Raw genomic sequence first — 15,184 nt, forward strand, 5'->3', positions numbered from 1 at the left:
AGAGATCGAGATGCAGGTTTTTAGCGTCCAACATGTCCTCATCGAAGGCTCGATGCGCATAGTTGCCACCGTCACTGTCAACCCAAGGGTTGTTCGGCAGTGGATCAACAATGTATCCAACTCCCTCAAAAAGGTAGAGACGAGTGTCATCGGTCTCAACGCAGAGTACACGGAGCATGCCCCTGGGAAGATCCAGCGCGCCGCCATCCTTCAGCTGTGCCTCGAAGATGATGTTTTGGTGTACCACATCATACACTCGCCCTCCATAGTAGGTGAGCTTCACGATTTCTTGTCTCGGGAGGACATATACTTCTGTGGGGCAGCCATCGAAGGGGACAAACAGAAGCTGGAGTCGTACAACCTTGATTTGAAAAGCATCACTGACCTACAAACCAGAATCAAAATTCTTGTAGAAGATTGTACTAAACAGACACCATCCCTATTCGACGTAGCAAATTTTGTGCTCGGTACAAATCTTCAGAAGGGTGATGAGACGGTTGCATTAAGGTCGTCTGGATGGGAGAATTATCCCTTGACATACGAGCGGATAAAATATGCTGCCCTCGATGCCCGTGTGAGTTTCGAGATAGATGCAAGGTCCAAAGAGCTTGTTGCGAAGCCGTCTGCCACAAAGAATGAGAACAAGAAGAAGAAGAAGAAGAAGAAGAAGAAGAAGAAGAAGAAGAAGAAGAAGAAGAAGAAAAAGAAGAAAACGCTGCACCAGCAGGAGGGCATTATGGATGGATGAACTATTTCCTCTCTTGTAAAAAAATTATTCCCTCTCGGTGTATATTGATATAGATGGACTATTTCGATGGTGTGCATGTCTTTGGAACAGAGTAGTAGCGTGGGTCCGCTTGACTATAAGGAACTATTTATCCGCATATATAGCTTTCTATGCTACTCCTTCCAGTGATCGGTATGCAGTGCATGTGTCCGTAGACATGACAGCTTGTCCATGGAAGTTCAACTACGGCGACCATCACGTTTCATCTCGCGATTCCGACGACGCCTCTCCAACCCATGGCACCACGCCCCCTGACGTGCTCCTCACCCCTCTTGGTCGCCCCGCCCCTCTGCCTTTGTGTGCATGACATGTGGGCCACCTAAAATGCGGCGAGCATCAAGTTTCTACCACAGCCACCCGCGATTCCCACGACGTCGCTCGAACCCATGAAACCACACGTCCCCCGACCTGCGGCTCACCCCTCTTGGCCCCACTGGCCCTCTGCCTTCGGGATCATTACATGTGGACCAGTCACCTATCGGGTCCATATGTTATTGACTCAAAGGTAGGTGTAGTAAGGCGCTAAAGCTCAGTCCCGACGGCCCTGAGAGGGAAATGTAACTCCTGCGCCAGGGCTTGTGGTTCTCCCGCAGCACAAACTCATGCCAAACTCGAGATTTGTTTCTTTACTATACATGCACACAACGATTTAATGGACATTGTAATCTCAACATGTGATGGGGAGCTCTAAATTTGAATTTGAAACTTATAAAACGAAAAGATTCAAAACAAATAAACTGGGAGAGAGGAAGTATATCGTAGGATGTGTCCCATACAAAATAAGTCCCCTGGTTTGTCACCGTGAAGATGCGGTTAGAAAGGAGCACAGCGTCTTCCTACTCGTACGGCAACAAATCGGCCGCAGACAGCTTGGTCCGCTTTTGACCGCCATGTGCAAGGTTCGTGCTATCTTTTATTCAATCTCACCGTGTTTCCATCATACCAATTCATGTGGTGGCCCGTTGCATGGCTGATCCCAATGTTGGACAAAGGTTCTACGGGAACGGTGTCACCATTGTAAATGTTGTGCAAATTGATGTTGGTACCCTACCGTACATATGCAAGCCAATCTCCACTTGCACCGAGCCTAGCCTGTGAAACAGTGGGCAGGGGGAGAATTAGGAAATGGACACGGAAGTAGTCTTTAGAATGCATTTACTACGTGATCAAACTCATCTTACCTGCTCATCGGAGGAAATCCGAGTACCCCTCAACGTCGACATCTCAAGGGGCATCAACTTGCAACTACGGCCATGCCGCGCTGGAGAGACCCCCAAGGAAACATCCTCGTGCATTCCACGGAACATCAAGATGCATTTGTATGAGTAATTTATCTTGTGAGAGAAAAGGATGAACGAGGGAAGGCCTCTAGAGATAGAGATGGACACTGCTACTACCAATGTGCTGGCCCGTGCATTGCAATGGATCCAAAGTAGTAGAATAATACTTGTTCATGTGCTTGAAATATAAACACTCTAGTTTTGATATACATGTGTCAGCAGACATGACAGCTTGTCCATGGAAGTTGAATCACGGCGACCATCACGTTTCTTGTTTCTACCACTGCCACACCCACACGCGATTCCCACGACGCTGCTCCAACCCACGGCACGACGTCCCCCGACGTGGACATGGATCCTCTGACGTGGCTAGCACTGCCTTGCCCTGCCTTTCCTTCGCTGACAGGTGGGACCCACGCTTATGGGTCCCACATGTCAGTGACAGAATGGTAGGATTGTTTGTGCCCCTCATCCCTCTCGGCCCCACCGCTCCTCTGCTTTTGTGTGCATGACATGCGGGCTAGTTGAACTACGGCGACCATCTACTTTCTACCACAGACACACCCGATTGGACGCGGTTTGCCTGCTCCGCTGCTGTGCTCCGATCCGTACTCCCGCACCATCGAATTTTCATCCAGCGGTCGTGACACATTTCGTCCCGGGCATCAATCCTCAACTGGAGTACTTATGTACTATAGGTAGTACCCGCCCGTGTGGCCATCTACGCCTCGTAACGTCCCGACGCCCAGCTGTGGTACCCTCGCCACGACCACGCCACCACCGGCCGGTTCATCTCGAACGAGTGAGTCGCGAACCACGCCACCACCATGAGAATGACATGTGGTCCAGCCGCATTTAAGGTCTGCATGTCATTGAATCATAGGCTGGGCACTAAGCCACTGAAGTTCGGTCTCGTGGGCCCCGAGAGGGAAATGTAACTCCTACGGAAGGCCTTGTGGTGCTCCCACAGTATGAGCTCGTGCCAAAACTGGAATTTGTTTCTTACTGTTGGGGAACGTAGTAATTTCAAAAAATTTCCTACGTACACGCAAGATCATGGTGATGGCATAGCAACGAGAGGGGAGAGTGTTGTCCACGTACCCTCGTAGACCATAAGCGGAAGCGTTATGACAATGCAGTTGATGTAGTCGTACGTCTTCACGATCCGATCGATCCAAGTACCGAACGTACGGCACCTCCGAGTTCAGCACACGTTCAGCTCGATGACGATCCCCGGGCTCCGATCCAGCAAAGCTTCGGGGATGAGTTCCGTCAGCACGATGGCGTGGTGACGATGATGATGATGCTCTACCGGCGTAGGGCTTCGCCTAAACTCCGCGACGATATGATCGAGGTGGAATATGGTGGAGGGGGGCACCGCACACGGCTAAGGAACGATCCGTAGATCAACTTGTGTGTCTATGGGGTGCCCCCCCGCCCCCGTATATAAAGGAGCAAGGGGGGAGGCCGGCCGGCCCTTGGGGCGCGCCAAGGAGGGGGAAGTCCTCCTCCTAGTGGGAGTAGGACTCCCCTTTCCTAGTCCAACTAGGAAGGAGGAAGGGGGAAGGAAAGAGAGGGAGAGGGAGAGGGAAAGAGGGGCCGCGCCCCCCTCCCCCAGTCCAATTTGAAATCCCCATGGTAGGGGGCGTGCCACCTCCTGGGCTGCTGCCCTCTCTCTCCCCTCAGGCCCACTAAGGCCCAATACTTTCCCGGGGGGTTCCGGTAACCCCTCCGGCACTCAGGTTTTCTCCGAAATCACCCGGAACACTTCCGGTGTCCGAATATAGTCGTCCGATATATCAACCTTTATGTCTCGACCATTTGGAGACTCCTCGTCATGTCCGTGATCACATCCGGGACTCCGAACAAACTTCGGTACATCAAAACTTATAAACTCATAATAAAACTGTCATCGAAATGTTAAGCGTGCGGACCCTACGGGTTCGAGAACTATGTAGACGTGACCTAGAACTATTCTCGGTCAATAACCAATAGCGGAACCTGGATGCCCATATTGGTTCCTACATATTCTACGAAGATCTTTATCGGTCAAACCGCATAACAACATACGTTGTTCCCTTTGTCATCGGTATGTTACTTGCCCGAGATTTGATCGTCAGTATCCAATACCTAGTTCAATCTCGTTACCGGCAAGTCACTTTACTTGTTACGTAATGCATCATCCCATAACCAACTCATTGGATATATTGCTTGCAAGGCTTATAGTGATGTGCATTACCGAGAGGGCCCAGAGATACCTCTCCGACAATCGGAGTGACAAAACCTAATCTCGAAATACGCCAACTCAACATGTACCTTCGGAGACACCTGTAGTACTCCTTTATAATCACCCAGTTACGTTGTGACATTTGGTAGTACCCAAAGTGTTCCTCCGGTAAACGGGAGTTGCACAATTCTCATAGTTAGAGGAACATGTATAAGTCATGAAGAAAGCAATAGCAGTATACTAAACGATCAAGTGCTAGGCTAACGGAATGGGTCATGTCAATCACATCATTCTTCTAATGATGTGATCCCATTAATCAAATGACAACACATGTCTATGGTTAGGAAACATAACCATCTTTGATTAATGAGCTAGTCAAGTAGAGGCATACTAGTGACTATATGTTTGTCTATGTATTCACACATGTATCATGTTTCCGGTTAATACAATTCTAGCATGAATAATAAACATTTATCATGATATGAGGAAATAAATAATAACTTTATTATTGCCTCTAGGGCATATGTCCTTCAGTCTCCCACTTGCACTAGAGTCAATAATCTAGATTACATAGTAATGATTCTAACACCCATGGAGTCTTGGTGTTGATCATGTTTTGCTCGTGAGAGAGGCTTAGTCAACGGGTCTGCAACATTCAGATCCGTATGTATTTTGCAAATCTCTATGTCTCCCACTTGGACTTGGTCCCGAATGGAATTGAAGTGTCTCTTGATGTGCTTGGTCCTCTTGTGAAATCTGGATTCCTTTGGCAAAGCAATTGCACCAGTATTGTCACAGAAGATCTTCATTGGTCCCGATGCACTAGGTATGACACCTAGATCGGAAATGAACTCCTTCATCCAGACTCCTTCATTTGCTGCTTCAGAAGCAGCTATGTACTCCGCTTCACATGTAGATCCCGCCACAACGCTTTGTTTAGAACTGCACCAACTTACAGCTCCACCGTTTAATAAAAACACGTATCCGGTTTGAGATTTAGAATCGTCTGGATCAGTGTCAAAGATTGCATCAACGTAACCATTTACGACTAGCTCTTTGTCACCTCCATATACGAGAAACATATCCTTAGTCCTTTTCAGGTATTTCAGGATGTTCTTGACCGATGTCCAGTGATCCACTCCCGGATTACTTTGGTACCTTCCTTCCAAGCTTATTGCTAAGCATACGTCAGGTCTGGTACACAACATTGCATACATGATAGAGCCTATGGCTGAAGCATAGGGAACATCTTTCATTTTCTCTCTATCTTCTGCTGTGGTCGGGCATTGAGTTTGACTCAACTTCACACCTTGTAGAATAGGCAAGAAACCTTTCTTTGCCTGATCCATTTTGAGCTTTTTCAAAATTTTGTCAAGGTATGTGCTTTGTGAAAGTCCTATTAAGCGTCTTGATCTATCTCTATAGATCTTGATGCCCAATATGTAAGCAGCTTCACCGAGGTCTTTCATTGAAAAACTTTTATTCAAGTATCCCTTTATGCTATCCAGAAATTCTATATCATTTCCAATTAATAATATGTCATCTACATATAAAATCAGAAATGCTACAGAGCTCCCACTCACTTTCTTGTAAATACAGGCTTCTCCAAAAGTCTGTATAAAACCATATGCTTTGATCACACTATCAAAATGTTTATTCCAACTCCGAGATGCTTGCACCAGTCCATAAATGGATCGCTGGAGCTTGCACACTTTGTTAGCATCTTTTGGATCAACAAAACCTTCTGGTTGCATCATATACAACTCTTCTTCCAGAAATCCATTCAAGAATGCAGTTTTGACATCCATTTGCCAAATTTCATAATCATGAAATGCAGCAATAGCTAACAAGATTCGGACAGACTTAAGCATCGCTACGGGTGAGAAAGTCTCATCGTAGTCAACCCCTTGAACTTGTCGAAAACCTTTCGCAACAAGTCGAGCTTTATAGACAGTTACATTACCATCAGCGTCAGTCTTCTTCTTAAAGATCCATTTATTCTCAATGGCTTGCCGATCATCGGGCAAGTCAACCAAAGTCCATACTTTGTTTTCATACATGGATCCCATCTCAGATTTCATGGCCTCTAGCCATTTTGCGGAATCTGGGCTCATCATTGCTTCCTCATAGTTCGTAGGTTCATCATGGTCAAGTAACATGACTTCCAGAATAGGATTACCGTACCACTCTGGTGCGGATCTTACTCTGGTAGACCTACGAGGTTCAGTAGAAACTTGATCTGAAGTTTCATGATCAATATCATTAGATTCCTCACTAGTTGGTGTAGTTGTCACAGGAACCGGTTCTTGTGATGAACTACTTTCCAAAAAGGGAGTAGATATAGTTATCTCATCAAGTTCTACTTTCCTCCCACTCACTTCTTTTGAGAGAAACTCCTTCTCTAGAAAGGATCCGATTTTAGCAACGAAAATCTTGCCCTCAGATCTGTGATAGAAGGTGTACCCAATAGTCTCTTTTGGGTATCCTATGAAGACACATTTCTCCGATTTGGGTTCGAGCTTATCTGGTTGAAGTTTCTTCACATAAGCATCGCAGCCCCAAACTTTAAGAAACGACAACTTTGGTTTCTTGCCAAACCACAGTTCATAAGGCGTCGTCTCAACGGATTTTGATGGTGCCCTATTTAACGTGAATGCGGCCGTCTCTAAAGCATAACCCCAAAACGATAGCGGTAAATCAGTAAGAGACATCATAGATCGCACCATATCTAGTAAAGTACGATTACGACGTTCGGACACACCATTTCGTTGTGGTGTTCCGGATGGCGTGAGTTGCGAAACTATTCCGCATTGTTTCAAGTGTAGACCAAACTCATAACTCAAATATTCTCTTCCACGATCAGATCGTAGAAACTTTATTTTCTTGTTACGATGATTTTCCACTTCACTCTAAAATTCTTTGAACTTTTCAAATGTTTCAGACTTGTGTTTCATTAAGTAGATATACCCATATCTGCTCAAATCATCTGTGAAGGTGAGAAAATAACGATACCCGCCGCGAGCCTCAACATTCATTAGACCACAAACATCAGTATGTATGATCTCCAACAAATCAGTTGCTCGCTCCATAGTTCCGGAGAACGGCATTTTAGTCATCTTGCCCATGAGGCACGGTTCGCAAGTACCAAGTGATTCATAATCAAGTGATTCCAAAAGCCCACCAGTATGGAGTTTCTTCATGCGCTTTACATCGATATGACCTAAACGGCAGTGCCACAAATAAGTTGCACTATCGTTATCAACTCTGCATCTTTTGGTTTCAACACTATGAATATGTGTATCACTACTATCGAGATTCAATAAAAATAGACCACTCTTCAAGGGTGCATGACCATAAAAGATATTACTCATATAAATAGAACAACCATTATTCTCTGATTTAAATGAATAACCGTCTCGCATCAAACAAGATCCAGATATAATGTTCATGCTCAACGCTAGCACCAAATAACAATTATTTAGGTCTAAAACTAATCCCGATGGTAGATGTAGAGGTAGCGTGCCGACCGCGATCACATCGACTTTGGAACCATTTCCCACGCGCATTGTCACCTCGTCCTTATCCAATCTTCGCTTAATCCGTAGTCCCTGTTTCCAGTTGCAAATATTAGCAACAGAACCGGTATCAAATACCCAGGTGCTACTGCGAGCATTAGTAAGGTACACATCAATAACATGTATATCACATATACCTTTGTTCACTTTGCCATCCTTCTTATCCGCCAAATACTTGGGGCAGTTCCGCTTCCAGTGTTCAGTCTGCTTGCCGTAGAAGCACTCAGTTTCAGGCCTAGGTCCAGACTTGGGTTTCTTCTCTTGAGCAGCAACTTGCTTGCCGTTCCTTTTGAAGTTCCCCTTCTTCTTCCCTTTGCCCTTTTTCTCGAAACTGGTGGTCTTGTTAACCATCAACACTTGATGCTCCTTCTTGATTTCTACCTCCGCAGCCTTTAGCATTGCGAAGAGCTCGGGAATAGTTTTGTTCATCCCTTGCATATTGTAGTTCATCACGAAGCTCTAGTAGCTTGGTGGCAGTGATTGGAGAATTCTGTCAATGACACTATCATCAGGAAGATTAACTCCCAGTTGAATCAAGTGATTATTATACCCAGACATTTTGAGTATGTGTTCACTGACAAAACTATTCTCCTCCATCTTGCAGCTATAGAACTTATTGGAGACTTCATATCTCTCAATCCGGGCATTTGCTTGAAATATTAACTTCAACTCCTGAAACATCTCATATGCTCCATGACGTTCAAAACGTCCTCGAAGACCCGGTTCTAAGCCGTAAAGCATGGCACACTGAACTATCGAGTAGTCATCAACTTTGCTCTGCCAGACGTTCTTAACGTCGTCAATTGCATCAGCAGCAGGCCTGGCACCCAGTGGTGCTTCTAGGACGTAACTTTTCTGTGCAGCAATGAGGATAATCCTCAGGTTATGGACCTAGTCCGTGTAATTGCTACCATCATCTTTCAACTTTGCTTTCTCAAGGAACGCATTAAAATTCAACGGAACAACAGCACGAGCCATCTATCTACAAACAAACATAGACAAGCAAAATACTATCAGGTACTAAGTTCATGATAAATTTAAGTTCAATTAATCATATTACTTAAGAACTCCCACTTAGACAGACATCTCTCTAGTCATCTAAGTGATCACGTGATCCAAATCAACTAAACCATGTCCGATCATCACGTGAGATGGATTAGTTTCAATGGTGAACATTACTATGTTGATCATATCTACTATATGATTCACGTTCGACCTTTCGGTCTCCGTGTTCCAAGGCCATATCTGTATATGCTAGGCTCGTCAAGTATGACCTGAGTATTCCGCGTGTGCAACTGTTTTGCACCCGTTGTATTTGAACGTAGAGCCTATTACACCCGATCATCACGTGGTGTCTCAGCACGAAGAACTTTCGCAACGGTGCATACTCAGGGAGAACACTTCTTGATTATTAAGTGAGAGATCATCTTAAAATGCTACCGTCAATCAAAGCAAGATAAGATGCATAAAGGATAAACATCACATGCAATCAATATAAGTGATATGATATGGCCATCATCATCTTGTGCTTGTGATCTCCATCTCCGAAGCACCGTCGTCATCACCATCGTCACCGGCGCGACACCTTGATCTCCATCGTAGCATTGTTGTCGTTACTCCGTCTATTGCTTCTACGACTATCGCTACCGCTTAGTGATAAAGTAAAGCAATTACAGGGCGTTTGCATTTCATACAATAAAGCGACAACCATATGGCTCCTGCCAGTTGCCGATAACTTCGGTTACAAAACATGATCATCTCATACAATAAAATATAGCATCACGTCTTGACAATATCACATCACAACATGCCCTGCAAAAACAAGTGAGACGTCCTCTACATTGTTGTTGCAAATTTTGCGTGGCTGCTATGGGCTTAGCAAGAACCGTTCTTACCTACGCATCAAAAACCACAACGATAGTTCGTCAAGTTGGTGCTGTTTTAACCTTCGCAAGGACCGGGCGTTGCCACACTCGATTCAGCTAAAGTGAGAGAGACAGACACCCGCCAGCCACCTTTAAGCATGAGTGCTCGTAACGGTGAAACCAGTCTCGCGTAAGCGTACGCGTAATGTCGGTCCGGGCCGCTTCATCTCACAATACCGCCGAACCAAAGTATGACATGCTGGTAAGCAGTATGACTTGTATCGCCCACAACTCACTTGTGTTCTACTCGTGCACATAACATCAACGCATAAAACCTAGGCTCGGATGCCACTGTTGGGGAACGTAGTAATTTCAAAAAATTTCCTACGTACACGCAAGATCATGGTGATGGCATAGCAACGAGAGGGGAGAGTGTTGTCCATGTACCCTCGTAGACCATAAGCGGAAGCGTTATGGCAACGCGGTTGATGTAGTCGTACGTCTTCACGATCCGACCGATCCAAGTATCAAACGTACGGCACCTCCGAGTTCAGCACACGTTCAGCTCGATGATGATCCCCGGGCTCTGATCCAGCAAAGCTTCGGGGATGAGTTCCGTCAGCATGACGGCGTGGTGATGATGATGATGATGCTCTACCGGCACAGGGCTTCGCCTAAACTCCGCGATGATATGACCGAGGTGGAATATGGTGGAGGGGGGCACCGCACACGGCTAAGGAACGATCCGTAGATCAACTTGTGTGTCTATGGGGTGCCCCCCGCCCCCATATATAAAGGAGCAAGGGGGGAGGCCGGCCGGCCCTTGGGGCGCGCCAAGGAGGGGGAAGTCCTCCTCCTAGTGGGAGTAGGACTCCCCTTTCCTAGTCCAACTAGGAAGGAGGAAGGGGGAAGGAAAGAGAGGGAGAGGGAGAGGGAAAGAGGGGCCGCGCCCCCCTCCCCTAGTCCAATTCGGACTCCCCATGGGAGGGAGCGCGCCACCTCCTGGGCTGCTGCCCTCTCTCTCCCCTCAGGCCCACTAAGGCCCAATACTTCCCCGGGGGGTTCCGGTAACCCCTCCGGCACTCCGGTTTTCTCCGAAATCACCCGGAACACTTCCGGTGTCCGAATATAGTCATCCAATATATCAATCTTTATGTCTCGACCATTTCGAGACTCCTCGTCATGTCCGTGATCACATCTGGGACTCCAAACAAACTTCGATACATCAAAACTTATAAACTCATAATAAAACTGTCATCAAAACGTTAAGCGTGCGGACCCTACGGGTTCGAGAACTATGTAGACATGACCTAGAACTATTCTCGGTCAATAACCAATAGCGGAACCTGGATGCCCATATTGGTTCCTACATATTCTACGAAGATCTTTATCGGTCAAACCGCATAACAACATATGTTGTTCCCTTTGTCATCGGTATGTTACTTGCCCAAGATTTGATCGTCGGTATCCAATACCTAGTTCAATCTCGTTACCGGCAAGTCTCTTTACTCGTTACGTAATGCATCATCCTGTAACCAACTCATTGGTTATATTGCTTGCAAGGCTTATAGTGATGTGCATTACCGAGAGGGCCCAGAGATACCTCTCCGACAATCGGAGTGACAAAACCTAATCTCAAAATACGCCAACTCAACATGTACCTTCGGAGACACCTGTAGTACTCCTTTATAATCACCCAGTGACGTTGTGACGTTTGGTAGTACCCAAAGTGTTCCTCCGGTAAACGGGAGTTGCATAATTCTCATAGTTACAGGAACATGTATAAGTCATGAAGAAAGCAATAGCAGTATACTAAACGATCAAGTGCTAGGCTAACAGAATGGGTCATGTCAATCACATCATTCTTCTAATGATGTGATCCCATTAATCAAATGCCAACACATGTCTATGGTTAGGAAACATAACCATCTTTGATTAATGAGCTAGTCAAGTAGAGGCATACTAGTGACTATATGTTTGTCTATGTATTCCCACATGTATCATGTTTCCGGTTAATACAATTCTAGCATGAATAATAAACATTTATCATGATATGAGGAAATAAATAATAACTTTATTATTGCCTCTAGGGCATATTTCCTTCACTTACTACTACCAATTAGTACTAGTAAGGTACACGTGCATTGCACGCATGAGATTCTGGTGGTTTGTGCATTATGCTTCTACATGTGGAGTTTTCTGGATTCTAACATGTGGCAAAATCTGGTGGAATGTAAGGTTAGGCAAGTTTGATTAACTTAGATGAGTGTTTGGTTCAAGCCACACCTTAGGCAAGCCACACTAAGGCCCCACATGACATACACACAAAAAATGTGGCAAGATTCCCTTAGGCTTGCCAACTTGTGGCTCTCATTTTGGAGAACTAATAACTTTGCCTAAGCTTAGTTGTGGCAAAGTTAGTCATGAATTAAGTTCAACCATGGAGTCTTCTAGATTATACATGTGGCAGAATCTGGTGGATGATATCCAACGGCCAGTAGTGCTCGGATTTGCTATCTTTGTACCGTCGGATTGGCTTCATCCAACGACCAACTTTCAAAGCTTTTCACCCACTATATAGTGGGTATAGATATAGATGTGCCGGTCCGTTGCAATGGATCCAAAGTATATCTATTTAGTGGAGTGCACTCTAAACACATTATCTATTTATTTTTCTCTAACCTTCCGTAGCCATGCAACAAAGCCACATAAGCTTCATGGGTGCCCCCCACATCATATTATTCATACTACGTTGATTGAAAAAAGATAAATCACCCAAAACAAGATCTTCCCGTTTTTTGTTCCTACGATGTTGTGCCGTGCACGTATCTACTAGTAGTTGTATAGTGGCAGTACTAGTAATATAGTATTAGGAGTACAAACTTGGTAGTACTAGTAGGAGTAGTACTAGTACGGAATGCTCCTACTCTATCAACGAGCCCCGTCTGACACAAAATATCTTTGCCTCCGTGCTACAGCTAGATCTTCCCCTTGTTTCTGTTTTCCAACCCGGCGGCGGGCGGGGTGTCAGTTTGCTCAACGGCGGTCCCACATGAAAGTGAAAATGCTAGGCAGGCAACACGCCTTCCCTAAGCTATGTGTCGTGCCGGACGGGCGGTGTTGTACTCCCGATTCCCGGGCGTGTGGGGGTGCGACGCGAACGCGGCAGGCCTTTTCCTTTTACTAGCAATGTGCCCGTGCGTTGCGACGGATCCAAAGTAGTAGAATAGTAGTATTTGTTCACAAACTTGGAAGAAATCCCTCTGTACCTAAATATTTGTCTTTTTTGAGATTTCAAATGGATTATCACGTACGGATTATATAGACATATTCTAGTGTTTCTAGCAAGATGCCCGCGCGTTGCACGAAGTTGATGGAAAAGGTAAGCACAACTTATAAATTGACGGATGGAGTACTAGTTACAGTGATGCATATAATTAAGCAAAGGGATCGCACATGTCGGTATTGACTGGAACGAGAATGCAACAGCACAATAAGAATTAAGGCCACGATGATGCGATCGCAGTGGTGGTTATAGAAGGCAAGAAGAAATATGGATCCACGAACATACGACCTCCTCCTCCTCAACTTAGTGCGTCGGGCCACCAACCGGTGGCTAAGGAGCGGCGGCTTTTGTGGCGAGGTCGAGGTGCTTCTCAACAAAGGCATCCAAGGCTTCCAGCCGGTTGAGGAAGGCCAATGTTGTAGCGTCCTCACTGGCCTTGTAGATACCTATGTACACGATTTGCTCATACGCGTGGATGTGTAGGTCGACGAATTCTTGCAGGGCGAGGCGCCTCGCAGCGAGCGCGACCTCCAGGTGGACATTCTTTGTGGCGTCGGCGGGCAGTCGCAGGGCCACCAGTGCTTGAAAGAGGTTCCGGCCATGGAGGCCGATTAGGGTGGCAGGCAATGAGGAGACCGGGCGCGCGGGCTGGAGGAGTACGGCGATGTCGTCCGCGAGCTTCTTGAGGACGGTGAACTTGTTGCTGGTGGCAACGATCATCTGGTCGAACTGAGAGTCCTAGTTGGCGTCGATGGCGGCCATCCACCAGCCGGTCTCCAACACCGTCTGGAGTCGATCCTTTGCGCCATGCCGCAGGCCGGCATCATGGACCATTTGGCGCAGCCGCTGGCCGCTCATGCGCATCGCCGCCATGGGTCTGGAGCGAGCTCTTTTGCGCTTAGTGTAGGTGCTTAGGCAAATGCTTAGGTGCGTACGATGTGGTAGATGCATTGGAATGGAGGGGCACCTTTATATGAGGGCAATGAGGGCAAACTGCATTGCATTCACATCGTGCAGACTCTTTTCTCGGACCTCCTCCCATTACTTCCCTCATGCATTAATTGAAGGAAGATGCATTGGCCGTTCAACATATCGGGAACCGCTACTCCCTCCCTCGTCTGCATTAAAGCCGTATCGGGAACTGCGCCGCCCGCTGTCAAATCGAATACTCCCTCCGTCTAGGTGAGTATTAAGTCATCTTACGAAAACCAAATACTAGTAAACACATAGGCGTGGTGCATTAACTCTGACATTGTTTCTTATTTTTTGACATAAATAGAGGAATCAACCAAGAAGAGATGTGGTGCTTGTATGCTTTTAATGACTTGAGACTATCAAACATGACATGCAGTGGTCAGTTCGTTGCAGAAGAACAAATACAACCCACGTCAGCACACATGCATCTTATAGCATCACATCCAATGGCTATAAAAGATGAATGAGACCAAATTATATCTCATCTAGATGAGTTCTAGCAAAACTGTATTAATAATACTTAGTACTCCTGCGCCATGTATCATATAGTAGGCTGGTTGTAATGGGGAATATCATATACTAGTATCATGCATATGATACTAGTGTATGATATTACTTCCGTAATGCATGGTATCATATGTTGGTATCATATAGGACTACATTTATTGCCATGCATGACACAAAGTAGTATATGATACTCAAGCTCCTTTTTCCTCATTTAATTCAATGACACCTCATCAAAATTGCTTAGTTGGCATGCATGATACTACCTATGATACTCCCATTATGACCAGCCTTAGTATCATGTAGTACTTTATTTATTGCCATGTACATGACACATAGTTCACGAGCGCTCTCTATATGTACCACCTTTTTTTTTAATTTCAAGTTTTGCTCCATGGCGCAATCCATCGATACTACTACTGTACAAAAGTGGAGTATATACATTTTTTAAAAGGCTAGAGGGCGGGGCAGTCTAGCTCGGTCGGTTTCACGAGAGGCGAGGGCCTTTTTGTGATTTGACGCCTCATTAATGCTGTCAAATCGAATAGTACTGCGCCGCCCGCTGCACGCCCGACGCCTCCTTTAACTCCCTCCGTTAAACCCGCATGCAAACCGAGAATCCTACTCCGGCCACATGTCCGTTCATGAGCGGGCCGGAATTAAATACAACACCGGCCGAGCTCCT

Source organism: Triticum aestivum, chromosome 5B (genome assembly GCF_018294505.1).
Source record: "Triticum aestivum cultivar Chinese Spring chromosome 5B, IWGSC CS RefSeq v2.1, whole genome shotgun sequence".
In the NCBI taxonomy this organism is placed as follows: domain Eukaryota; kingdom Viridiplantae; phylum Streptophyta; class Magnoliopsida; order Poales; family Poaceae; genus Triticum; species Triticum aestivum.